Here is a 25,503-nt window from a genome sequence, read left to right on the forward strand (position 1 = left end):
TTTATGCGATTTGCTCAGGATCACTCAGCCAGAATGAGATGAAGCTAGGACCAGAAGCCAGGTGTGCATTATAGGGATAGGAATTTTGGTCCATTCATTTGATCAGCAAGCATTTCTGGAGCACCTGCTTTGTGCCAGGCCCTGCACTAAGCATTGAGGACAATGACCAATGATGGTAGCCCTGCCCACATGGAGCTCCTGGTCTGATAGAGGAGGCAGCATCAACCAGTGATCATGGAAATGACTTTCTCATGTCAATGTGATAAGCGGCAAGAAGGAAAAACTGAGGGAGCCCTAGGAGCCAATAACTGGGGACCTAGCCTGGCTGGGAGTTCAGGGAGGGCTTCCTGGAGGAGGTGAAGGTCAAATACAAAGCCCTTTGGGATAGAGAGTCTGTGAGGGCATTGGGGAATTCTTGGGAAATACTCCCTTGTTTCCCGGGCCACAGAGGAAGAACTCCAAGGGACCCACAGGTTCCCAGAGGACAGCTGTCCATTGGGAAGTTGCAGAATCTTTCCATGTTGGATTGTTGTAACAGCTTTACTGAGATAGAATTCACATACAGTACAATTTACCTGTTTAAAGTATATAATTCAGTGGCTTTTAGTATATTCACAAGCTGTGCACCTGTCCCCACAATTCCTTGTAGAACATTTTCATTATCCCCCAAAGAAACCACAAACCCCCTAGCTGTCCCCCCCTCCCAATCTCCCCAGCGGCAACCACTGATCTGTTTTCCGTCCCCACACTGTTGCCTGTTCTGGACATTTCACACACTACGGGGTCCTTCGTGACTGACTTCTTTCACTTAACATGTTCTCGAGGTTCATCTCTGTTGGAAGTCCCAGAATCTTAATTAGCATCAGAGCCAGCAAGAACCTAAGGGAAGAAACTGCCTTGTGTGCATCTCCCACCTGTGCAAAATGGAGAGTCAGAAGGAGCCTTGCTCTGGTCTCTCAGCAAGGAAGTTGTGTGGGGGGGTGACTCCAAGGCGCCTCTCGGGACCCTCTCCCCACTGCCCTACATAGAACACCTCCCTCTGTCTTTACCTCTTTTCCTTCTGCTTTGGGCTCTGACTGGTTTTGGCTAAAAGTGACAACTTGGTTAGGAATTCATCCTCCAGAGCAACCAAGAGGCTCCTGGGAGAGGGGGTGTGGGATGGAGAGGCCTTTTCCTTCTCCCAGGAGGGCCTGGTTCCTTCTGATTTAAAGATCCAGGCAGGAGCAGTGGCACCTGTTCAGTAGAGGTGGGTGGAGAGGGACACCTGGCTTCCCTGTGCGTCTCTCACGAGACGCGTGATGTGGGAGATGATGGGGCGCCTCCCGCTCTGAGTGCAGAGGACAGGGACAGAGCCCTTTGAAGCGTTTTTGTTTTGTTTTGTTTTGTTTTTGGCTGTGCCCACAGCATGTGGAAGTTCCCAGGCCAGGGATCGAACCCACACCTCAGAGGCGACCCGAGCCACAGCAGGGACAATGCTGGATCCTTAACCCACTGAGCCACCAGGGAACTCCTGGAGGGTCTTTACCTGGTACATACCCTGTGCCAGGTATTCTACCTGTGGTCTCGTCTTAATCGTCACAGAAGCTCTCCGAGGAGGCACTCTTACCTCCATTTGACAGGCAGGGCAACTAAGGCTCAGAAAAGGGGGTAGCTGTCTGCCCAGTATTGCCCGGCAAGCGAGGGCTCAGCTGGGATTCAAACTCAGGACTCTGTGACTCTGGCCCCTTTCCTCACTGCCCCCACCCAGGGAAAAAGAGGGAGAAGCAGGACAGGGAGGATGGGTGCCTTTGGAACCCCAGCTCCCCAGCTGCTGTGGGGATTCTGTGGGTGGTGGGGAAAGCATCGTAAATATGCATGACATGCAAATATGCCTCCAAAAAACAATGTGGGGGCCCACGTGAGCTGCGATGCCAGAGCGCTTTGGAAAATGTAATGTTGTACAAACACTTGGGCTCTATGACGATTGCTCCACGCTCTCCCCTTTCCCAGGGCCAGTCCAGGGGTCTCAGGGTGGAGGGATTATCCTCAGCCGCCTCCTAATTGATGTTCTCCCTCATTCCTGCAGGCACCCGTGCCTCCCCCTGTGCCAGGTGCCTGGTAGCCAAAACCCGGTCACCCCAGACACTGGAGGGTCCCGACCCACTCTGCTTCCTGCCAGCACCTCTGATCGAGTGCCCGGAGGGATGTGTGTGCCTGCCTTCGGTCCAGCGCCTGCTCCCGAGGTGACGCCTGCTGATTTCAGACCCATCCCCATTTTCCCTCTGCACGTAGCCCCCCGGCTGGTGAGTACCTGTGCCTGCAGCCTGGGCACATGAAATCAAGCTGCTAACCTGCCCACCCATGCTTGGTACAGTTGGGAAAGGCCTAGCCTTTCCACCCTGAGGCACCCATGTGCTGGTGAAGGGATTCCTTGAGAGCTTTTTTATGCCTGGGCTCAATTTATAGTTTAATTGCTTGTCTCATACAAGTGAGCCCAACTCTGTCCACCTCAAAGGCCTTTGCACCCAAGGGACTGGGGATGGGGGGATTGACACAGGCTCAGGAAGGGAAGGGGAACAGCAAGTCATGCTGGAAGCCATGGACCCTCTGGGGCCCCCAGGGTCAGGGGCTGAGGTGAGGCCATCAGAGCTCCTGAATCGGGGAGCCCTGTCATTCCTGCCCTTCCAGCCTGTTCCACCAGCGCTCCTCCAGTCCCTGCCATGCCAGCCTCATCACAGGATGAGGGGCCCAGCCCTGCAGCATCTCTGACCATCCCTCTGAGGACGCTGCTACCCACCCACGCCTGGTCCCATCATCCTTCCCACAACAGCCATCCCAACAGCCTGCCCCAACCTGGTGCCAGCCCCAGCACATGGTACCATTCTCCTGCATCTCATTCTCCTGCCACCTCCCCAAGTTGTGCAGGAGTGACTGGTCTAGTTCACAGATGAGGAAACGGAGGCTCACAGGAGCTCAAGGGGCTCACCCAGGGCCACGCAGCCACCCCTCAGCATTACACAAGGCTGTTGGTTTATGAGCTATCTCCTCCTCTGGCCTCAGCCACCCAAGGGTCAGGAACAATTGCTTCATTCCCCAGTGGGCAGCCAGCAGCTAGCTGGCACAGTGCCCAGATGGAGTGGGTGCAAGTAAATAATTGCGGAAGGAAGGAGAGAAGGAGAGGAGGGAAGACGCCCTCACCCTAACACCAGCAGCATCCAGGAGCCCACTGGCCTTTGGGCCACTGGTCCCTGCTGACCCCAGAGAGCCTGTGGTCAGCTCAGGCCTCCAGCACGGTGGCCAGCCCCTCGGGTCTCCATTCTCTCACCTGCCAACAGCTGACCAGCCTCCCTAACAGGATGGCGAGGAGAAGGGAAAAGACTCATAAATATGGATAACATGCAAATGTCATAGGATAATTTTTTTTTTAATGTGAAGTTTGCTGTAGATAATGTATGTAGAAGTCCTTCTTTGGGAGCAAGAGTTGCACCCTCATGCAGTGCCCCCCTTAGTATTAATAACTGTGAAACAAGCCTGTTGATCAGCTACCCCCCAGCCCAGTGCTCCCGTCTGACCCAGGCCATTGTAGTGGCCACAGACAGCTGCTGCATTTGGCTGAGAAGCTGTCGCAGGAAAAGAAGTGATAAGGCCGCCTGGTCTGAGAGCAGTGTCTGTGGGATTTAGTCATTTGCAGTCACACCCGGTGGTGTCCTAGGCCCTGCATGCCCTCCCCAGGGACTTAGTATGTAACAGGAGCAACCTGAACGACAGCAGGCATGTCGTGAGCAATTACTATGTGCCTGGCATTGTGCTAAGTGCGGCCTTTTCTTCATCATCTCAGTTAAGTTCCTGGCGAGTGGGGGGTCGATGGGGAGACTGAGGCAGGGACCTGGGGGAGACAACCTTCCCGAAAATTTCTGCCACCCTGTGCCTACCTGCGCCCCCCAGGCCAGGCCTGGCCAGGGGGACGGGATCGAGGCCGCTGAGAACACAGCGTAGCTGGCAGCGCCGGGCATGTGTGGCCCAGTGACGGAGAACGGGATTCCTTGGCACGAGCTGGGAGAGCGCAGCCGTCAGCACTGCGCCCAAAGATGGAGGCCCGGGCGGCAGCGAGGGAGGTGTTACTGCTGCTATTTTGCTAACAAGCTGGTTATTTAAAGAACAGCCAAAGCTGAAGCTGGGAAATCGGCTGGGGAGTCTCCATGCCCAGGGCAGAGGCAGCCAGGGGTCTGTGAGCCTAGCTGGGGAGGGACAGAGTAGCCACACATTCTTTTTTTAAAAAAGAAAAGAACAAAAAAAAAACGTGTTTATTATTATTAATAATGATAACAGCAGCATAAAAGTCTGGGAAAGGATTGCCTTTGTGAAGAAAAGAAGACATAAGGATTGAGAGTGGGGCAGGGGAGTTTCTGAGGGACAAAGCAGTATTCTAGTCATTGACCCAGATGGTTTTGTGATTCTTTATTGCAGTAAACATTTTGTACTGTGTTCTTTTCTCTGTGAATTAGATTTCACAGTATAAAGGCTAACAAGCAGTTATAACAATAATAGTTCATATATGTTGAGCACTTACTGCTAGGCTCTTTGCAAAGCATTTTACCTTGTGTCATTGAGTTCTCACAGGTTCTATGATTCTACCCATTTTATAGAGGAGGAAAGCGAGGCTTAGAGAGGTAGAGTTATTTGTTGTGGGGTCAAAGAGCACTCAAGTGGGATGAGAACCAGGACAGACTGACTCTGGCTGCCATCACTGTCCCATGTTTGAGATCGGGGCCAGGAAATTCCCCCCAAAAGGCAGGGATTCCTCCCCTTGTCCCTCAGACATGTCACTGCCATTGCATTCTTTTTCTTTTTTTTTCTTTTTATGGCTGCACCAGCAGCATAAGGAAGTTCCCTGGCTAAGGGTCAGAGCTGCAGCTGCCAGCCTACACCACAGCCACAGCCATACCAGATCCGAGCTGCATCTGCAACGTATGCCTCAGCTTGCAGCAATGCCAAATCCTTAAACCAGTGCTTAAACCAGCAAGGCCAGGGATCGAACCCACATCCTCACAAACACCATATCGGGTTCTTAACCTGCTGAGCCACAAGAGCAGCACCACCATTGTATTCTTAATGCTTGGGAGACCAAAAAGCTGCCTGTGGCCAAAGGTAACACATGTGGCATCCTCTGACGAGAAGTCAGAGCAGAGCAGTTAGCTATTTAATAAGTGTTGACAGATAGGAATGGGACTTCCTCAGGAACAGGCCAGCGGCGGAGGCCAGGGCTTACCCAGGCATCATTCAAGAGGTCATCCACGTGAGACAGGGTCAGACCCAACCTCTGAACTAACTGCATGTGAGGCTGAACCACCATTTCCTGAGCATCCACGGTGTTTTAAGCCCATCCATCATCTTCCTTAATCTTTATTTATTATTACTATTATTATTATTATTATTATTATTATTATTTGGCTTTTTGCTATTTCTTGGGCCGCTCCTGCGGCATATGGAGGTTCCCAGGCTAGGGGTTGAATTGGAGCTGTAGCCACAGCCTACGCCAGAGCCACAGCAATGCAGGATCCAAGCCGCATCTGCAACCTACACCACAGCTCACAGCAACGCCGGATCATTAACCCACTGAGCAAAGGCAGGGACCGAACCTGCAACCTCGTGGTTTCTAGTCGGATTCGTTAACCACTGCGCCACGATGGGAACTCCAATCTTCCTTCATCTTTAGAACAACCCTGAGAGATCAGTGGCACTGGCCTCACTTCCCAGATGAGGGGACTAAGGGCTCCAGAGAGGAGATGACCAACCCCCGTCCACACAGCCAGTGAGGGGTGGAGCCACCCCACCAGCTCTGTAGTCTTCAGGACCCTGTGCCTGCGTGTACAGCAAGCACTGCTCTGGGCACCTGCTCCAAGCAGCCCATGACTGGAATTGAGTTTTAAGGCAAATCTGGGGTCCCCAAGCGGGCACTGGGGAAGTGGCCTGGAGTGTGACATGGCCAAGGGTGTCTCCAAGCCCTGAAGCAGGGGCCCCTGCTCTGCAGACAGGGCACTAGCCCCAGAGGCCACATTCCCAGGACATTTTTCTTTGTTTTTGTTGTTGTTTTTTTTTTAGGGCCACACCTGCAGCATATGGAAGTTCCTGGGCTAGAGGTCAAATCGGAGCTGCAGCTGCTGTCCACAGCCATAGCCACAGCAATGCCAGATCTGAGACACATGCAAGATCTACACCACAGCTCACAGCTAACGCCAGATCCTTAACCCACTGAGCGAGGCCAGGGATCGAACCCACATCCTCACGGATATTAGGGAATTCCTCCCTGGACTTTTATTGAGTGCTAGTCCCTGTAGTCTGTGCCCCTTGCAGAGCATACAGCCTTAGGGTGAGACAGCTACACAAACACCCAAACAAATAAACCAAGGAAGCAGTGATTCCATCAGTGCAGTGAAGGAAATTAATGGTGATGTTATGAAGATGAATGGGGCAGGGGGCCTGAGTGACAGAACAGCATCAGAGGCTGGTTGTGGGGCTTTAGTGAGTGAAAACCTGTAGAGGGCTAGAACAATCCCATTGGTGGGTCACTGGTGGCTGCTGCTTCTACCACTGTGACCATCAGAGGTGACACTTGCCTACTGTGTGCTTGTCACATCCTTCCAGGACCCTCAGTGCAGACTGGTCCCCCAGGCTCACCTCTCCTCTCAGTAACTAAGAGTCAGACCCAGTTGGGGGATGAAGCCCAGGAAGGTGGGCTGCTTAACTGGGTGCACGTGGCCGGCTGGACTCCAAGCCAGCATCCCCCCCCCTTATCCCCTAGCCCTGGCTGCAGGCCCACCAAGTCGTTTGCATTGCTGATAAGCACTGTCACCAGAGACACTGTTATGGAGACACCCTGGATTTGCTTTTTTTGATAACCACTAACCCTGCCTGGGAAGACAGATGCTACCTTACAGACACTAGAATCTTAAATCTCAGGCAGGGAAACTTATACTGGTGAAGTCAAACTCTTGGAATCATGGAATCTTAGTCATAAATAATCCAGCAAGAACAAGCATATGCATTCTACAAGTTCACTGCACCTTTCCTGAAGACAGTGATAAATTAGAAACTACCCAATTATGTATCAGCAAGAGATGGTTAAATAAATTACAGTCCAGCCAGACAATGGCATTCTCAGCAGCAGTAGAGACAGTTCAGTAGATCCATACTTGTTGACATGGAAACACGTCCATGGTGCATTGAGGGAAAAATAGGAGGTTATAAAATGGTGTGTGTTGTATGATCTCATTTTTGTTAGGAAATACATATATAAATATATGCATGCTCCTGCCCAGAAATACTCCCAGAGTGATAGCCATTACACTGTTTATAGCAATTTCCTCTCAATGGTGAAACATGGACAAGGACTATTTTTTATTTTTTGCTTGTTTCATTCAGGTATGTTTCAGGTACAATTTACAGAAAGCCCAGCCCAAACTGGTTTAAACAGACATGGAATTTATTGGCTTGTGAGTGTAAAGCCTGGAGGTAAGTCCAGCTTCAGGCTCAGCTGGATCCAGGGGCTCAGATCTTATCACCAGGACCTGATTTTTAGTGACCATTTCTCCACTCTGCTTCCTCTGAATTGTTCCCGTGTTCTAATGGGGCTTTCCTGTACTGGTGGTAAGATGCCTGTCCAGAGGAATATGCAAGACTTCTCAGTTCAGACACAAGTCCCAGAAGAGTCTTGGTGTTGATTAGTCAAATTTGTGGACACGCCCACAAGGCGTGATTAGCAGCCTGGGCCTACATACCACCCCCCAGCTGGAGGTGGGGTTGACACCCAGAACTTTAACAGTGGAGGGTGGGGAAGGGTGGCTTCCCCAGAGAGAATAGAGGCCTATGGCCTAAAGTAGTAGTAGCCAAATACAGCAGTGCCTTCTCCTGTACTTATCTGAATTTCCCATCATGTGTGATTTTCACAGACCATACAACTATTGAAAGGAGTTCTGATCCCGGACCTTACAGTCAGATGCTCCCTTAGGGAGTTTTCGACTCTCCTGAATCAGAATGTCAGAATCGCTGAAGTGCCAGTTTAGCTCAGGGGACATTGACTCCCTCCATGTCAGAGTCCACACCGGGCCCAGGGGACTCCATCCTGGCCTCTGGGGGTCTTGCAGCCTTTGGAGGAGTGAGAGGAGCCCACAGATGATTCCTCTGGAATGTAGGTGTGCATACAGGGGCTGAGGGAACACAAGGGGCAGCTTGGGAACCAGGAAGGCTTCCAGGAGGAGGTGACATGTCAGCTGAGTAGCCAAGAGTTTAAGAACCTTGTAGGCAGAGGAAACAGGGTGTCCAAGACCCCGAGATGTGAGGCAGAGGTGCGTGGAGGCGTGTGGTGGGAGAACAACCAGCAGATGAGCAGTGACAGGCCTGGATCACAGGAGCCTTGAATGCAAGGATAAGGGCTTGAACTTGATCCTGAAGGCAGTGGGGAGCCTTTGAGGGATGTCGTGGGAGGAGGAAAGTGTCAGCAAGTTCATTCTGGCTGGTGCGGAGAGCACAATCTTTGAGGGGTCAAGTTGAGATGCCGTGTGGGGAAGGAGAGAACAAATCCATTGGCCCCTCCAGCAGGCCTTAGCTACCTACTGACCTAAATTCCCCCCCAGCGTGGGTCAGAATTCCTGTCCTGAGGTATCTAGCCATTGCTTGCATACCCCCAGAGATGGGGAGCTCACTCTCTCTTCCCCCTACCTCTAGTTAAAAAGCTCCAGCATGGGATCAAGTCCACAATCCTGCCATCGCCTGGGGCACACACGGAACACTGCCCACCCACCTTCCACTGAGATCTTTCTCCCAAATGACCCACTGGGAGGGCTGGAAGAGGCCTGCATTTCCAGGCCAGAGGGTTTGCTTGAAGCTTGAATGGAGAGGGGCAGGCAGAGAGCAGAGGAATGATTAGGCCTTCAGCCACACATCTGCCTCAGAAGTTCTCCAAATGCCCTTTGCATCTTACAAACAAGAAACTGAGGCTCAGAGAGGCCAAGCCACCCATACAGCAACATAGAGAAAGTTAGAGGCAGGTCTGGGACGAATGTCTTGCACCCTTGCCCCTCCGTGGCCCTCTTCCCATCCTTCTCAGGCATGAACAGCTCTTTTTTTGAAACTCCAGTCATCTTACATTGTGCCCTGATACCCTTCTAAACTCAGAGGTAGCCAGCAACATCTTTTGTGTCTATTTATTTTGACAGCAGCATTTTTTGTTTCTGATCCATTAGAGCTGTGACACACACGAGCCATGTTTTATGGGTCGTCCCTAATACGTCACCTTGTCCCCCGGTCCCCATTTAATCCTCTTTCTCACACTCCACAAACATTTATTAGTGCCTGTCCTGTGCCAGGCGCTGTATTAGATACCGGGCTACAAAGATGCATTAGAGCAGCCAGCCCCTGCCCAGAGGGAAAGGTGCCTCCCTCAGCGGCGGCACGTGACACATGGCAGATAGGAAAGAGGTGCCAATCACCCGGGGATCTCTGGGGCCAGAGCAGTTGATTCTGTCCCTCTGAGCAGAGTCTTGAAGGATGGATGAAGAGGGTTCTTCGGGAGAAACAACTGTGAAGGGTGAACCAGGTAGAGGAACTGGGCTATGCAGAGGTCTCGCCTGCTTCCTGCTAAGCTCTTAGGCCCCCGGGGTGAGGAGTGATGGGGGAGAGAGGGCTGGAGATATTGGCCCAGCCCAGGTTTGGAAGGTCTCAACTATTGGGCTGGGGAGTTTACATGTGATCCTTGGAGGAGAAGCCAAGGGCAGAGCAGGTTTGGGTGTTAGAAAGACCAGTGCATTGGGCTAGTGACAGTTGGGAGTGACAGTGAGTAGGGCAGGACCATAGGAATGACTGAGAGGGGCATTTGGCAGGGAGATTTAACAGCAGTGGGAGTTCCCGTTGTGGCTCAGCAGGTTAAGAACCTGACTCATATCCATGAGAATGCAGGTTCGATTCCTGGCCTTGCTCAGTGGGTTAAGGATCCGGTATTGCCATGAGCTCTGGCATAGGTCACAGATGCAGCTCAGATCTGGCATAGGCTGGCAACTACAGCTCTGATATGACCCCTAGCCTGGGAACTTCCATATGCTGTGAGTGAGGCCCTAAATAGAAAACAAAAACAAAAAAACAGCACTTGCGGACTTAGCGCTGCAAAAGGAGAGAGGGAGGGTTGAGTTCAATTCTGTGACAGGGGTGGGAGCGTTGGGCCTGAGGGCCCTGTGGACAGATGTCAAGAGAAATCTTAACAAAGGCTTGTCAGTGTCAGTGAGAGGTTCCCAGAGGGGGCGGCCAGCAGGGCCCTCTTCAGCTTTCACGAGACTTAGAGCAGCAGCTCAGTGAAGGCCGCCAGGGTCTCCGTGTTCTCACTGAATGACTGAGGCAAGTCCTTCCCCCACCCCCATGGAGCCTCAGCTTACTCCTCTATAAAGTGGGGGTGATGATGGTACCTCCCCAGGAACTGTGGGGAGGGTCCGAGGAGGATGTGTCAGGGGTAGGCTTTCTTTGCACAGTACCTGGCACACAGCATGTGCTGGTGACTAGGGACTACTCCGATTATCATGATCAGGGGTGCGCAGGTGGGCAAGGGACCTGGGGTGTATCACCCGCAGAGGGGAAACCAGAGACCCTGAGGGGGCCTTCTCCCTGCCTTTCTGTCTCTTTGGAGGAAGGCAGGGCCGGGGGCCTGGCACTCAGACCCAGGGGAAAAGCCCTGGGGAAGGAGATTCCAGCTTAGGCTAGGAAAACCATTTGGGTACAAAGAGCTCCATGCAGATGGGCTAACTTGGATGATAATGAGCTCCCCATCACTGGGAGCATTTAAGCATAAGCTGTGTCACAACTTGACTGAAAAGTCTGTAGAGTATTTGTAATTCTGCTGAGGATCTGGAAAGGCCTTTCTAGCCCAGGGAGTCTTTTTTTTTTTTTTTTTTTTTTAATCTTATGGCTGCACCTGTGGCATATGCAAGTTCCTAGGCCAGGGACTGAATTCGAGCCACAGCTGTGATCTACATTGCAGCTGTGGCAGTGTGTGATCCTTTAACCCACTGCACCGGTCTGGGAATTGAACCTGCACTTCCGCAGTGACCCCAGCCCCTGCAGTCAGATTCCTAACCCACTGCACCATGGTGGGAACTCCAGCCCAGTGAGTCTTTGATTTCATGGGTTTTTTTTTTCCCTTCTCTGAGCCTCACTTTCCTTGTCTGTACTATAGGAAAAACAGCAGCCCCTATCTTAAGAGTTGATTGCAAAGTTTAAGTGAAATCATCTAGATAAAGTACTTAACCCAGATTTGGCATATAGCAAGTGCTCGTGAGTGGTTTTCAGCGTTGTTGATGTTATGCTAAATTCCTGGGTGTGTCACTTCCAGCTGAGGGCTTCAACTTGCTGTTTGTCGGTCAGGGGCTCCTGCCTGCCCACCCTTCTGAACCCACTCTCTGGCTTCCTCAATGCCATGGTCTCAGTCTCCAGCTCCTCCCCGCCCCCCAGCCCCCTGGAGGTGGTAGGAATTCCAGACCCTTCTGGGCCCCTTTTAGCTCCTGCTTGAGCGAGAGTTGGCAGGTTGGGGCGGCGGGCGCCATCCGCCTCCCATATGCTTCCTGCTATTTAGAGGAAAACTCTCCCGCGTTCCTCCAACCACACGGGCTGACATTTCCAGACAGACGCTGGAATCAGCTCTTCGGGGGATTGGCAGATAAATTTGGCCCTGGCTCTTGGGAAAATCTTCAGCCTCACCAGGGAAGCGGAGCCCAGGCTCATCGACTTCCGTCCACCCCACGGACTCCGCAGGCCCAGTCCTCCGAGGGGCTGGAGCACTGTCCTGCAGCCTGGACGACCCCGGTGAGTCTTACCTGCGCAACCTTCCCCCAGGAGAGCCCCTAGTCAGGAAGCGGGCCTTCCAGCTTTGCATTCAGAGGCAGCAAGAGTTTGCAAGAGGAAGCAGTCCCCTCCTCCCAACCAAGACCCCTGGGTGTCACCCAGCTCATCCTTGCAGAGGAGGTTTAGATTAGCGACCTCACTCCAGACTGCTTATGTGTCTGTGACCTTGGGCAGGTGGCTCCACCTCTCTGAACCTCTTTCTCTTGATCCATAAAATGGGGATAATGATAGGATCTGTCCAAGTAAATGCCCTTAGGATGGCGTGAGGCTCATTCTAAGTGCTCAACAAATACTAACTGCTATCATCATCACCATCATTGTTTTCATTGTTATTTGACCTCGAACAATGCCTGGCACATAGTAGGGGCTTATAAATATCAGGGTTTCCCTCTTCTTTCTTGTAGCTGCAGCTACCTAGGGAATGCTGGAACATTTCAGAATAAGCTCAAAGAGGGAGGCAGAAATGCAAGAATAGGGACATACAGAGGCTGCCACATCCAGGGTAGAGTGTAGGTGGCCAGACACTCCAGCACGCATGCGTGTACACACGCACACACGCGCTCTGTCCCAAAGCTTCATTCACCCCCGCCAGAGTCTGGGATGCCCATCTGCTTGAATCCTGTTGGTGCTGAGATATAAGTAACATCCAGAGGGCATGAGGTACAGAACAGCTTGGTTCTGATGGACAGAAGGGAGAGGAAGGTCTGGCTGGAGGTGAACTGGGGGGAGGCTCTAGGCAGCAACGGCAATAGGAGGTCTCAGGAAGCCTGAGTAGTGCTCTTCGGCTGGAGTAGGAAGTGGGCGGCAGGAAGGCGTCAGAAACAAGTCTGAGCTTCATTCAGCACCTCCTGGTTGAGCCCGAGTACCAGGCCTCATGCCAGGCACTGGGAAGCTGGTGAAAAAGATGGGCCTGCTTCCTGCCCTCAAGAAGCTTTGGTTCTGATGGAGGGGGGAAGGGTGTAGATGGCAAGTGAATTAGCAAGATCCTAAGTTGTGCTCAAATCGACCGAGGGGCTGAGAGAGGAGGTGGCATGGGCTGGTGAGGGTTGGGTTGCCTACTTGAGGCAGGGTGGGCAGAGGGAGTCTCTCTGACCTGAGGTTGGAGCTGACCCTGCAAATGCTGATCAAGGTAAAAGGACAGGGGGCGGAGGGAGTAGCCAGAGCAAATGTTGGGAAGGAAGCAGGAGCCAGATCCTGGAGGCCTTGAATGCCAAGTCCATCTGCAGCTGCTCTGAGGAAGGTCATTCTGGTGGTGGGTGCAGGACTCGGGTGGGGAAGAGATGGGAACCAGGAAACCCATCTGCAAAAGATTGATTGACAGCCTGCTCTGCACAGTGTTGGAGACAGTCAGCGGGGTGATCCTGGACCAGCTACCGGTGGGTGAGCAGAAAGGAGGGAGAGAGCACTTCCCTGGGGTCGGGAGCTGAGCAGACAGGTAAGTTTTGAAAGGAGGATCTGGACCTGTGTTTAGCTGAGGTGAAGTCAGGTAGGAGAGGAGACATCAGGGAACTTCAAGCCAGACACCAGAGTGGTCAGGAGGTGTCTTAGAGGAGTGCCAAGTGCTGAGTGTGGGTTATCAGGCCTGAAACTGACAGCACACAGGTAAGGGAGTGCACAGGCTGATGCACTTACCTGCACTAGACCTAGAGCTCAATTCCAGATCTCTTTACCTGCTGTGTGACTTTAGGAAAATCACTTGACTCCTCTGACCCTCACTTGTTATAATACCGAATCAACTGGAATTGAATTTGGCTACATTTAATGAAGAAAAGAAAAAGGAAAGAAAAAACAGTGTTATAAACATCCAGGAGATTATTCTCATGTAACAAGGAGGGCAGAGTCAGGCCAGGGCCAGTGCAGCACTTCAAGCAAGTGATCAAGGGCCCAGGCCTCTGCCATCCTCACTATATGTCTTTCTTTCTCATGGCTTCAAAGCGGCTGCTGTGCCTCCAGATGTTGTATCTGAATTCCAGCAAAGACTGCGTGCTTTCTGAATCTGCCCTTCTTTATACACACAGACACACACACACACAGACACACACACACACACACACACACACACACACACATAATGATTTTTTTTCCATTATAGCTGGTTTACAGTGTTCTGCAGTTTTTTACTGTACAGCATGGTGACCCATCTTAGCAGGAAAACAATAGATTTCCTAGAAGCCCCACTCAGTGGACTTTCGCCTACATTTCATTTATCAGAGGTGGTCACGTGGCCGCCCTTGCTGTAAGGGAAGCTGGTAAAGGGAATATTTCTAACTGGGCACTTCTGCTAATTAGGCAAAGGGAAAGAACAGCTAGCAGGATCGCTCACAGGATCTGCTTTAAAGTGCCCACCTCACAGGGGCTGTTGGGAAGATTCTACGAGATTATTGTATGTAAAATATTTAGGACCTGGAATAGAGCACCCTCTCAGTAAGTGGTGGCTGCCTTTGTTATCCGGCCCTACTGCATTCATTCACTCATTCACTGACTCAGCAAGCATATATTGTATTCTGGGCACTGTGTACAGTCCTGGAGACATGACAAGAATGGTCCCTGCCCTTTTGGAACCAACAATGAGTATGGAAAAATGGGCACGAAAACGGGCAGATTCACTCCACTCCAACCAACATCATTGGGAGATTGGAATGTCCATTTATTTATGTCTGCTTTTTTTTTTTTTTTAAACTACTGTGGTCCCACCATCTAGAACAGTGCCTGACACACATTAAGCACTCAGTAAGGAGTTCTGAATGAGTGAAATAATTTAAGAAATTATTCAAGAAATAATAAGTAGAGTTCTTGTTGTGGCTCCGTGGTATGAACCTGACTGGTATCCATAAGGATGCAGGTTCAATCCCTGGCCTTGCTCAGTAGGTTAAGGATCCAGCATTGCTATGAGCTGTGGTGTAGGTTGCAGATGTAGCTCAGATCTGGAGTTGCTGTGGCTGTGGTGTAGGCCGGCAGCTGCAACTCTGTTTTGACCCCCTAGCCTGGGAACTTCCATGTGCCGCAGGTGCAGCCCTTAAAAAAAAAGGAAGGAAAAACAACAAGAAATAATAATTTAGAAAATATTCATTGGGCCCACTGTGTACAAGGCTCCTTGGGTTAGATAGAGGAAATGGATGACAAATCACCCCTCCTCACAGAAGAAGTGGGGGAAAAAAATGCTACAGGCTAGGCCTTGAGGTGGTGCTGCGGACCTAGCAGTGGACGAGAGTGTTGTGGCTCCTGCCCCCATTAAGCCCATGCTCTGGGGCCAAGAGCCTTGGAGAAGGAGTCTGGAGTCCTGCGATCACATCTATTCATGTATCTTGGAGTAAATCCCATCCCCTCCTGGGGCCCCAGTGTCCTCATATGTATGACAGGGGTGAGGGGCCCTTGGTGGGATATCAGTGATGCTGGGTGTGCAGACAGTAGATAGACAGGTGCACTGGTGCCAGCTCACCATGTTAGGAGAGGGATGGGAGGGAACTGCATCCAAGCCCCTTGAAATCTCCTGGGGGCCCAAGAGGGCAAGGAGTTTGGGCTCTGCCTCCATCTTCACCTGCTCTAGTACCTGGGCCTAACAGCTTGACAGCAGCCAAGTAGCTGGGCATGGAGCTTGAAGCATTGTATGTGGGCAGGTGGTGACTGGGCTGTGCTAGGTCCCCCAGAAGTAAGTATGATTATAGGTATCAGAGGTCTCCTGGAGATAGGGAAGCAGCCTGGAGTTTGAGGGTGAAGACCTGGTTCTGCCATTTGGTTGGCTATGTGACTTTTGACAGATCCTTTTGAGCCTTAGTTTTCTAATCAACAAAATGGGTATAATAATCCTTGCCTCCCCTACCCCTGAAGACGTTGTCCCAGAACCTGGCATGTAGTGGGCCCTCAATATTGGTGGTGATCCTCACTCTGTTTTCTTTGAAACAGACATCTGCCGAGCCCCTGTTGTGTGCCAGGCTCGATATTGAACACACCACCCCATTTCATCACAACTCTGAGGAAGTGGCCTTCTTCCTGTTTATCAGGGGACACTCGTATTCTTTTGTGGCCTCATCTTCCCCTTCTGCTATCTCAGAAGGACTCAGTTTCTGGCTTTTCTGGGGTCTCTACTGAACTGAGACCTGAGGGTCCTTGAAAAAGGGCCCAAAGCAGCTCAAGCTGCTTGCTCTGAGACCATGCAGATGGCTTATGAGGTCAGAAGTCAGAGATGGAGGTGGGCACAGCAGGAATCCAGCCCTCATCAAATGGGCAAGGCCTCAGGGATGAGTGATAGAGTGGGATCCGTCCCATTCAGAACTGCTTTTCCTCTTTGATCAGTATCTTGAGAACAGAACAATGAGCCCAGCCCTTGAGATAAGGTGGCAACAGGCCTGGCTCTTGCTACCATTCTTGGCTGTGACACACTGCCTGGTGGCCATCACTACTTGTGTCTGAAATGAGGCCAGGAGTAAAAGAAGGGGGGAGGGGAGACTTGGGACTTGGGAGGCTCGCCTAGCCTAGGGATATGGATTTTCCCAGTCAAATACCCCCAGAAAGCCTTCCTGAGGTACTACAATCACTGGGTGAGAAACAGAAAAACAGGCCACTGGCGTAAATGACTACACATGAAATTAGAAAAAGAAATAGACTGTTTCGGGCTTTACAAATGGCAGAGCATGTAACTAGCTGGAAAAGAGAGGCTTTCAGCGCCACGAAAGCACAGGTGGAGGGGGGTTTTGACATTGGCCTTGGCACTGGGCTGTTGGGGTGCACAGAATGTGGGTGCCTTGTTCCTGATGAAGATGGCAGGGTGTTGTCCGTGGTGCTGAAGAGAGGGTGTGGCCCCATCCCAGCATCTGGGGGTGCTGTCCAGGGTTCTGTCCTCAGAGAGTTCTCATGAGTCATTGCCAGAACTGGTTTTCTGGAAACCCAATTGGGAGGTCAGAGGCTTTGGTCCTGGAATCGATAAAATTCAAGCAGTATCTGAGGTAAGATTCAGGCTCATGTTATTGTCTACCAAGCACTATTTTAAGAATGTTTAATGTATTATGCTATCTATTTCTGAACATCAAACTACGGAAAAAGTATTAATATGCATCCCCATTTTATTTTTTTATCTTTTTATTTTTTGGTGTTTTTGTTTTTGTTTTTGTGGTCCTTTTCTAGGGCCATACCTGTGGCATATGGTGGTTCCCAGGCTAGGGGTCCAATAGGAGCTGTAGCCTCTGGCCTTCACCAGAGCCACAACAACGTGGGATCTGAGCCATGTCTGCAACCTACACCACAGCTCATGGCAACGTCGGATCCTTAACCCACTGAGCAAGGCCATGGATCAAACCCGCAATATCATAGTTCCTAATCAGATTTGTTAACCACTGAGCCACGACGGGAACTCCTTATTTTTTTTTCTTTTTTGTCTTTTTAGGGCTACATGTGCGCCATATGGAAGTTCCCACGGAGAAAGCATGAAGGGAGTGTTAAATATATGCCCTTAGACTCTCATGGCATTTCCTGAAAGGTGAGAGATTTGAGACCATCTGAAAGAGGGTGTGAGGAGTTCCCTGGTAGCCCAGCAGTTAAGGATCCAGTGTTGTCACTGCTGTGGCTTGGGTCTCTGCTGTGGTGCGGGTTTGTTCCTGGACCCAGGAACTTCTGCATGTTATGGACACAGCACCCGCCACACACACACAAGAAAAAGAAAGAAAAAAGAGTGTGAGGCTCAAAGACTGTATGGAAATGAAGGGACTACCCATTTACTGTGCACTTACTATGTGCCAGGCCCTGTGCTTGGCACTTGACAATCCTAATCACTCTACCCCCACAAGCATGCTGGGAAGGAGCGACTGGTTCTATTTTATAGATATATATATATGCAGAAAGGGAGGAGAGACTTCCCAAGGTTACTTAGCTAGAAAGTGATAAAGTTTTTTAAAAAGCCTTGAAGACTAGAAACCACAGACTTGAACATCAGGAAAGGATGTTGGGTGTCATCTGATCCAGCCCAGGAAGGGGATGTGACCTGCAAGGGGGATACAGAGCTGGCAATAGGACTCAGACTGGATTTGGCTTTCTTTAGCATCTTTCCTTCCTCAGGACTATACACCACCACCCTCCCCTCACCACTGGCTCCAGGGAGATGAGAAATTGATGTTGTGTCACAAACAAGGACCAGGTGTCAAAGAGGCCCAGAATTCAAGTCCTGGATCTGCCATCTCTGAGCTGTGTGGCTTCAAATAAGTCGCTCACCCTCTCTGGACTTGTTTCCCCATTTTCAGCCGAGCAGAATAGCACTGTAATCATTGCCCTGCAGGGTGGTTTTGAGAATCAGAAGAGACAGTGAGTGGGAAAGGGCTGACAAGTTCATTATTGGTAGAAATAAGACCCAGAGAAGAGAGAGAAGCACCCCCTCCAAGGTGACACAGCACGTATCAGAAGGTACTAACAGAGAAGAGCCTCGAACTGCCACCCGAACCACCAGTGCCACCACCCAGCAGGACAGGCAGCCAGGCTGGGGCAGCACCTGGCAGCCCCAGCTAATAGACATTCCTCCAGGCAGGCAGACTTGAGCCCTAGAGCCAAGTGTCCCCGTGGGGGTCGGTGGCTGGGCCAGCTCTGTCTGTTTCTCCACCAGCCACCCTAACAGTTCCAAGCTTAATATGCCTCACAGGGCTGCTGTCACGCCCAATTAGCCCGTCCTCTGCCACCTTCTCTCCAGGGCCCTGTTGTGGCCATCTGAGGCCCTGGATGTGATCATGGCTGCTGCCCTTGAAACCTGTTTGGCTTTGAGGAGGAGGTGGCCACCTGCTCTTATGGCCACTAATGGCCTTAGGGATCTAATTCCCCAGCCCAGACAGGAGGCATTAGCTCCTGGGCCCATCCCCCCACACCCTGCCCTGGTTCCAAGGCCTAGCGCTAAAGCAAATGAAGAAGGAAAGAAGGGAAAGATGCAGGGATGACAGAGGAGAACAGGGGGGAAAGGAAGGCAAGAAACTTAGCACCTCCAGCCGACCTCCTTGGCCCATGCTGGTGTCAGCTAGTGCACTTTATGAGATGCAAGCCCACCTCAACCACACTCCCCCGTGATGCTCTGAACAGCCTGGGAAACCAGCAGAACCCAGGACCATGTCCATGTCACAGACCCCGAGAGGTGACATGTCATGGGGTCTGAGGAAGGAAGGAAATGGGTAGAGGAAAGCTTTCACAAACCCAAGCTCACGGGTGTTATTTGAATGATTTTCTTACATTCATTTTATCATAAGAAGTGAATATCGGGAGTTCCTGTCGTGGCTCATTGGTTAACGAACCTGACTAGTATCCATGAGGATGCAGGTTTGATCCCTGGCCTTGCTCAGTGGGTTAGGGATCCAGCATTGCCATGAGCTATGGTGTAGGTCGCAGACACAGCTCAGATCCCGCGTTGTGGCCGTGGTTTAGACTGGCAGCTACAGCTCCGATTCGACCCCTAAGCCTAGGAAACTTCGTATGTTGAGGGTGCAGCCCTAAAAAGACCCCCCCCCAAAAAAGTGAATATTTTTGCCTTTTTTCACTTATGTTTTTTACATCTATCCAAGTTCAAACGTATCTATAGTTCATTCATTTCTTCTGCTGAGCAGTATTCCTTTGTTGTTGTTTTTTTTTTTCTTGGCTACACTCACAACATATATGGAAGCTCCTAAGTCAGGGATCAAACTGGGCTGCAGCTGTCATCTACACCACAGCTGAGGCAATGCCAGATCCTTAACCCACTGCGATGGGCCAGGAATCAAACCCATACAGCCACAGAAACAACGCCAGCTTCTTAACCTGCTATACCACAGTGGGAACTCCTCCGTTGTATGTTGATACTATGTCTTGTCCATTCTCCTGCTGGTGGACGTTTCAATGTTTCTGGTTCTTCACCTTAATCAGTGTTGCCATGAACTTCCTCGTGGAGGGGTGAGTGTTAATGTTTCTCCGGAGCAGGATTTTCTGTTTTCACAAACACTGCAAATTGCCTTGCGAGGTGATTATGCCGCTTTGCACTCCTTTTAGTGAAATGTCTGAGTTCCCATTTCCTCAGCACCTCCCCATCAGTTGATATATCACTCTTTACGCCAGTCGGCAGGAGGAAACATCTCATCTGCATTCGCATCATCTGACTATCAGAGGCTGTGCTTCATTGTATGTTCAGTGGTCATCAGAATTTCCTCTTCTGCAAAATGCCTGTTCATACACTTTGCCCAGCTTTTCCTAGGTCCTTATCTTTTTCGTATTAATTTGTCAAAAAGGTTTATGTGGATATTAGTCCTTGTTATGTTCGTTGCAAATATTTTCTCCCAACAAGTATTGCTTTTCTTTTAACTTTGTTTGTGTCTCTTTCAGAAGTTTAAAATTTTGGTGTAGTAAAGCACTATTTTTTTCCCCTTTATTTGCTCATAGTCAGTAGAACTTCCCCCTGGTCCCTTAGTTATTGTTACAACAGAAAATGTCCCCAATCATTTCCAAAGACGCCCTAGGAGGGCAGTCCCACTCGCTGTTGAAAACCACCACAAATACCTAATGTGGTTTGATATCTGATAGGACAGACCCCCTCCCTGCTTTTTGATTCTTATTTTTCATGATCTCTTCCCACTCTGCTTTGCTACCAGAACGGATTCCATAGCATGACACCATCAGGCATCTCTGGAGTTTGAGTTGGACACACTAGGTTAGAATTCCTGCTCCCCTACCTCTTAGCTGTGTGACTCTGGAAAAGTCACTTAACCTCTCTGTGCCTCACTTGTTGAATGGAGATGGTAGGTCCCCTACCTCACAAGGTCAAGAGAGATATAAATGATTCAGAGCATGACAAGCCCTGGGCCTGGTGGGATTTCTCAAGAAGTGATAGCTGTTGAGGTTCCCGTTGTGGCTCAGTGGATTAAGAACCCAGCATTGTGTCTGTGAGGATGCAGGTTCGATCCTTGGCCTCGCTCACTGGCTTAAGGACCTGGCATTGCTGCAAGCTGTGGCAAAGATCGCAAATGCTGCTCAGGTCTTGTGTTGGCCATGACTATGGCATAGGCCGGCAGCTGCAGCTCCAATTTGACCCCTAGCCCGGAAACTTCCATATACTGCAAGTGCGGCCCTAAAAAAAAAAAAAAGTGATAGGTATTAATATTGTTCCTGTGATTATTACTTCTCTGCGGCTCTCATGATGGTCACTGTCCCATGCCCACCCATCAGGAGAGGTGCCCAGAGCTGCAAGGAGAAAACACCACCATTGCCTCCTCTGTCTGAGAAACAGATGATAAGATTTGCTGCTGGGATGGTTGTGGGGATGACGCAGAGGAGCCAAGACTGAATCCAAGGCTGAATCCAAGGTCAGGGTCTGATCACTTAGGAAGATGGCACTACTATCAACTGGGGTGGGAAGACTATAGGGAAAGCAGGTTTCGGGGTCAGGAGAGCAGGTTTGGATATGTCAAGTTAGAAATGCCTGTTAAACGTCCAAGTTGAGATGTTAAGTGGACAATTGAATACACAAGTCCGGAGTTGAGGGGGAGAATCCAGGCTAGAGATGTAAATGTGGGAGTCATCAGACTTCCCTCGGTCTTCTCTGTAATTGCATAGATATTGTTTTATTTTGTGTGCTTTTCTCATAAGAGGAACTGCAGGTCCAGTTGACCTTCACCAGACGTTTTTCAAGTATTCTATAGTTTGGACATTTCTTCTCAGGTCAGTACATAGAAATAGACCTCATTCTTTTTCATGGCTGCATAATAGTCCACAGTGTGGCTGGATGGAAGTTATGTCCCGAGTCTCCTACTGCTGGACATTGGTTTATCCTTGCCTTCTCTCACTCACTGTGCCATGGGCAACCTCACAGAAGTCTCCTTGTGCAGGTGGGTGGAGTTGCCCTGGTTGACTTTGGGGCTATGGAGTTGCTGGTGGCAGCTCCAGGCTTACCTATTTTTAATATTTGGCCTCTGCCCCAGGGTTTATTTCCAAAAGTTTCTTTGGAAAGTTTGAAAACAAATATTTATTAAATCAGGCTTTGAATTGGCCTGACTTCCCAGCTGGAACACACCTGAGGACCCCTCCAACCTAAAGAAAGTACAGTGGTTAACGAATCACAGTGATTGGGAATCAGATGGTCCAACTGAATCAGCCAGGTCCCAACTCTGGCTCTTTCTTACTGTGTGTCCTGGGCAAGTTACTTTCTTTGTGCCTGTCTTCCCATTGACAACACAAAGATAACAAGAACACACCCCTCTCCCTTATGGGAGTGTGGGGTTACAGGAAATAATGAATGCCAAGTCTTGGGCTTAGCCAAGGCCTGTCATGGGCTAAGCACTCTTTCTATATGAACTCCAGTGTTTATCATTTATAGCTGCGAAGCTAAGCTGTGATTTCCCAGTTCATTCCTTTGTTCTTTTTCTTCCTTTCTTTTTATTTTAAATCCCCTTGTATAAGTAAGAAAAATAAGTAAATAAGAGATCAGAGGAAAAGTAAATATAGAAATGAGATCATTCCAGGTTATATTTTGCTAAAGGTGAGCTATACATTTGCCTCTGAGCTTCTTCATAGACAACGAACAAAGAGAAATACAAGAAATAGCATGACCCACAATGCCCTTGAAAGGGAAAGAAGGCAATTAATTGCTCAGGTGTGTACAGAGTGACCAAGTCTAAAGTGCCATTCATACAGTAAGTACAGTAATGGTAGAGGCTGCTGCAACTCTAGTCCCTGAAGGATCTGAGGGTGAGGTCTGTGGCTATAGGACTCTGAAGGCCAGGATACCAAGGGGTGGCTGATGGAGGCTGAGCCCTTGGCCTCCCAAGCTGGTGAGGGAGATAGCCACAGCAACACCAGCCCTGTGCAAGGCACAGTAGGCTCCAGGCTGAAATGGGAGCTCAGAAGCATGCAAACTGGAGTTCCCTTGTGGCGCAGTAGGTTAAAGATCTGGAGTTGTCACTGCAGCAGCTCGGGTTGCTCCTGGGATGTGGGTTCAATCCCTGGCCCCAGAACTTCCAGATGTGGCCGCAGATGTGGCCAAAAAAGGTATGCAAACTGGACCAAGAAGCAGTGAATTTCAGTGGCAGAAGACTTCGTGGAGGAAGGTATTTGTCCTGGGGCTTCCCGGGCCAGGTCAGACTTTAACCACTGGAGTGAAAGTGGAGGTTGTGAGATCCCCACCTGGTCATGCCTGGGAAAGGAGCATCCTTTCGTGGCATCTCACAGATAAAGGGAACTTAGAGACCTCAGTTCAGCTGCCTTCCCCATGAAGGGAAAACTGAGGCCCAGAGAAGGCAGAGATGCATCTGACGTCACACAAAGAAAGAGGCAGGGATATAGCAGGCCTCAAACCTGCGCCTCCTGCCTCTCTGTCCAAGGCTAGTTCTCCCCCTCCCCACACCCCCACCCCTTGTGGCTCCTTCTCTGGGTTCTGACTCGCCTCCTGCAGGGTCATTAACCACCTACTGCCTGTCATGTGGTGTCCCCTTGTATTTAACTCCCACATTGTGACTTAGAGAGGCCCAGAATAGCAGCCCGGAGGGAGGGGGCGTGCCTCTGCTGCCCTCCCCTCTAGTCTAACCGAATTGCTTACGGTCACAGCTCCTTCCCTAAGACAGAGCAGGGTCCTAGGTCCTGGGCCTCTGTGTCATTGCAGGGGAACTGGCTTGTCCCTAAGTCAGGCTCAGGTGTAAGGGGTAAAGTACCTACCTGGGGAGTCCTGGATACACACTGAGCCCCAACTTCGAACCCAGTCTGCATCCTGACCGTAGCCCCAGACTGGGCCCCAACCTTGCTTCTCCAGGCTGAACCTCAACCCTGGCTCCAGACTGAGTTCTGACCTCGGCTCAAATGGTTGGCAACTGGCCACATGCATAGTGGGGGTCAGCCCCTCCCCTTATAATCCTGTAAACTCAGCTGAGGATCCCCTCCAACCAATAAAGGCCAGTGCCCTGGCTCAGATTGTGCCCTAAGGGTTCTGTCTCAAAGACCTTTCCCCCACACCCTGGCCTGAGCCTCAGTGGCCTGGACACCGGTAGCTGTTCAGTCCCACCCCCTCGGACCATGAACTCTGCATACCCAAAAGGGCTGCCAGCACAGCTGAAAGCATCCCTCCCCCTCCTCCTAATTTGCCTCCTAGCTAATTCCCCATCCGTGTGATCCATGTAAGAGTGGAGATATTTATAAAATCTGTGTCCTTCATGATAAAGCCAGCCCCAGCGACCAAGGCCAGAGCTGCTCTATTCATTCTCTAAAGGCCCCAAAACTTCAAACCACATCCACCGCAGAGGGCCCTCATTACAATCCACCAGTCCACCAGAAACCACAGCTCCTGCATTTTGGAGCTGCCCTGGCAGACTTAGAACACTGTTCCCAGCCACTGCCGCCAACCCCAGCTGCGCGGAAAGGGCCAGGCGGGAGGCGGGCAGCAAACTCCCTTCGAACTGGGTGTACCTGCCAGTGAGTCACGACCCGTCGCTAAGTGTCCATCTCTTTGTCTTACAAATGGAACAGTGGCCCCTGAGCCCATGGGCTGGGGAGTGGGAGTCAGTGAGGGGCAAAGTGCTGGCAGAGGCCTGGCAGAGAGGATCCGCTTGGTGCTAGACCCGTGACCACTGCAGCCAGTGTCACGTGAGCAGGGGGCACCATTTGGGTTGTCTAGAAATCTGTTAAAATGCAGATCACCATGGGAGGGAGGCAGATTAAGGCTGTCCTTCTGATGAGTTGTAAAGGCTCCAGGCATCCCATGTTGGGCCTCGGGCCCTGGGTCATAGGCAGGGATTGGCCTGGGTTCATGTCCCTAGACGGTCCCCTGTACTCACACTACCCTCACCAGTAGGTCAGAGACCTCAGTGGTCTTCCAGGCCACCTCTTCCCAGGCCAGAACCTCGTTCTCAAACTCTGCCAGTGTTCCTCTGGCCTCAGCTTGCACTCAAGTGCACTGTCTCCTGCAGCTCCTAGCACCAGTGGGTTTTCCACAGTTTGTGCCAAAATTTTCCTCCCTGTAATTTCTGCCCTCTTATCCAGATGCTTCTGCTTGGAACATTGATTGCTGAGTGCAGTCCTGTGCATTGGGTTCTGAAGACCCATGGGCAGAAAACTTGACCTGATCCCTGCTCTTGAGGAGTTTATGATCCACTTTTAGAGTCAGATGGACCTGTTTCCTAAGCCCAATTCCCCGTGTTGCTTGCCGTGCGCCCTTGGGAAGGGCATTTACCTGTGTCCTCACCTGTAAAATGGGTTGCCATGCAGATGATAGGAGGTGATACACGTGAGGCTCTGAAGACGGGGCCTGACATGTTTGGAAAATGCTAAATGGTTGGGTTGGAGGATGCAGGCTGAGGGCAGCATGGCCCAGGCTGGAATAGACACGTACCCAAGAAAGGGAGAATCGGCCCACGCTTGGTCGGGAGAACAGCTCTGAGAAGGGGAGGCAAAGCCGGGATGTGATCAGCCAGGCAGACAGACAGGAAAGCTCTCCGGGCAGTGGGCACTGCTGAATAGAGATCTGGAGACTCAACACCCACACGCTGTCATGGTGACAGAAGCCTGGGTGTGTGGTGGCACTTGAAGCTAGAGAAATCACCTGAGTCATGTCACAAAAGACCCTTGTCATCAGACTACAGAGTTTGGGCTATAGCCTGTGGTCACCATGGGGGCAGCGAGGGGTTAGGAGGCATCATCGGGGGCATGGATGGACGGGGCCAGCTGGCT

At 50.9% G+C, this 25,503-nt stretch overlaps 1 protein-coding gene across 4 annotated transcripts in view; it reads left to right on the plus strand.

The window, feature by feature from the left end:
- DLGAP4 (DLG associated protein 4) overlaps nucleotides 2,068-25,503 on the plus strand; it is a 149,177-nt gene continuing 125,741 nt past the window's right edge. For 3 of the 4 annotated variants that reach the window (XM_021077874.1, XM_021077873.1, XM_021077875.1), the window contains exon 1: nucleotides 2,068-2,282. The gene's annotated coding sequence lies outside the window, so the exon portion shown is untranslated. The remainder of the gene's footprint in view (nucleotides 2,283-25,503) is intronic. The other variant, XM_021077876.1, reaches the window with a different exon arrangement.

Source organism: Sus scrofa, chromosome 17 (assembly GCF_000003025.6).
Source record: "Sus scrofa isolate TJ Tabasco breed Duroc chromosome 17, Sscrofa11.1, whole genome shotgun sequence".
Taxonomy (NCBI): Eukaryota; Metazoa; Chordata; class Mammalia; order Artiodactyla; family Suidae; genus Sus; species Sus scrofa.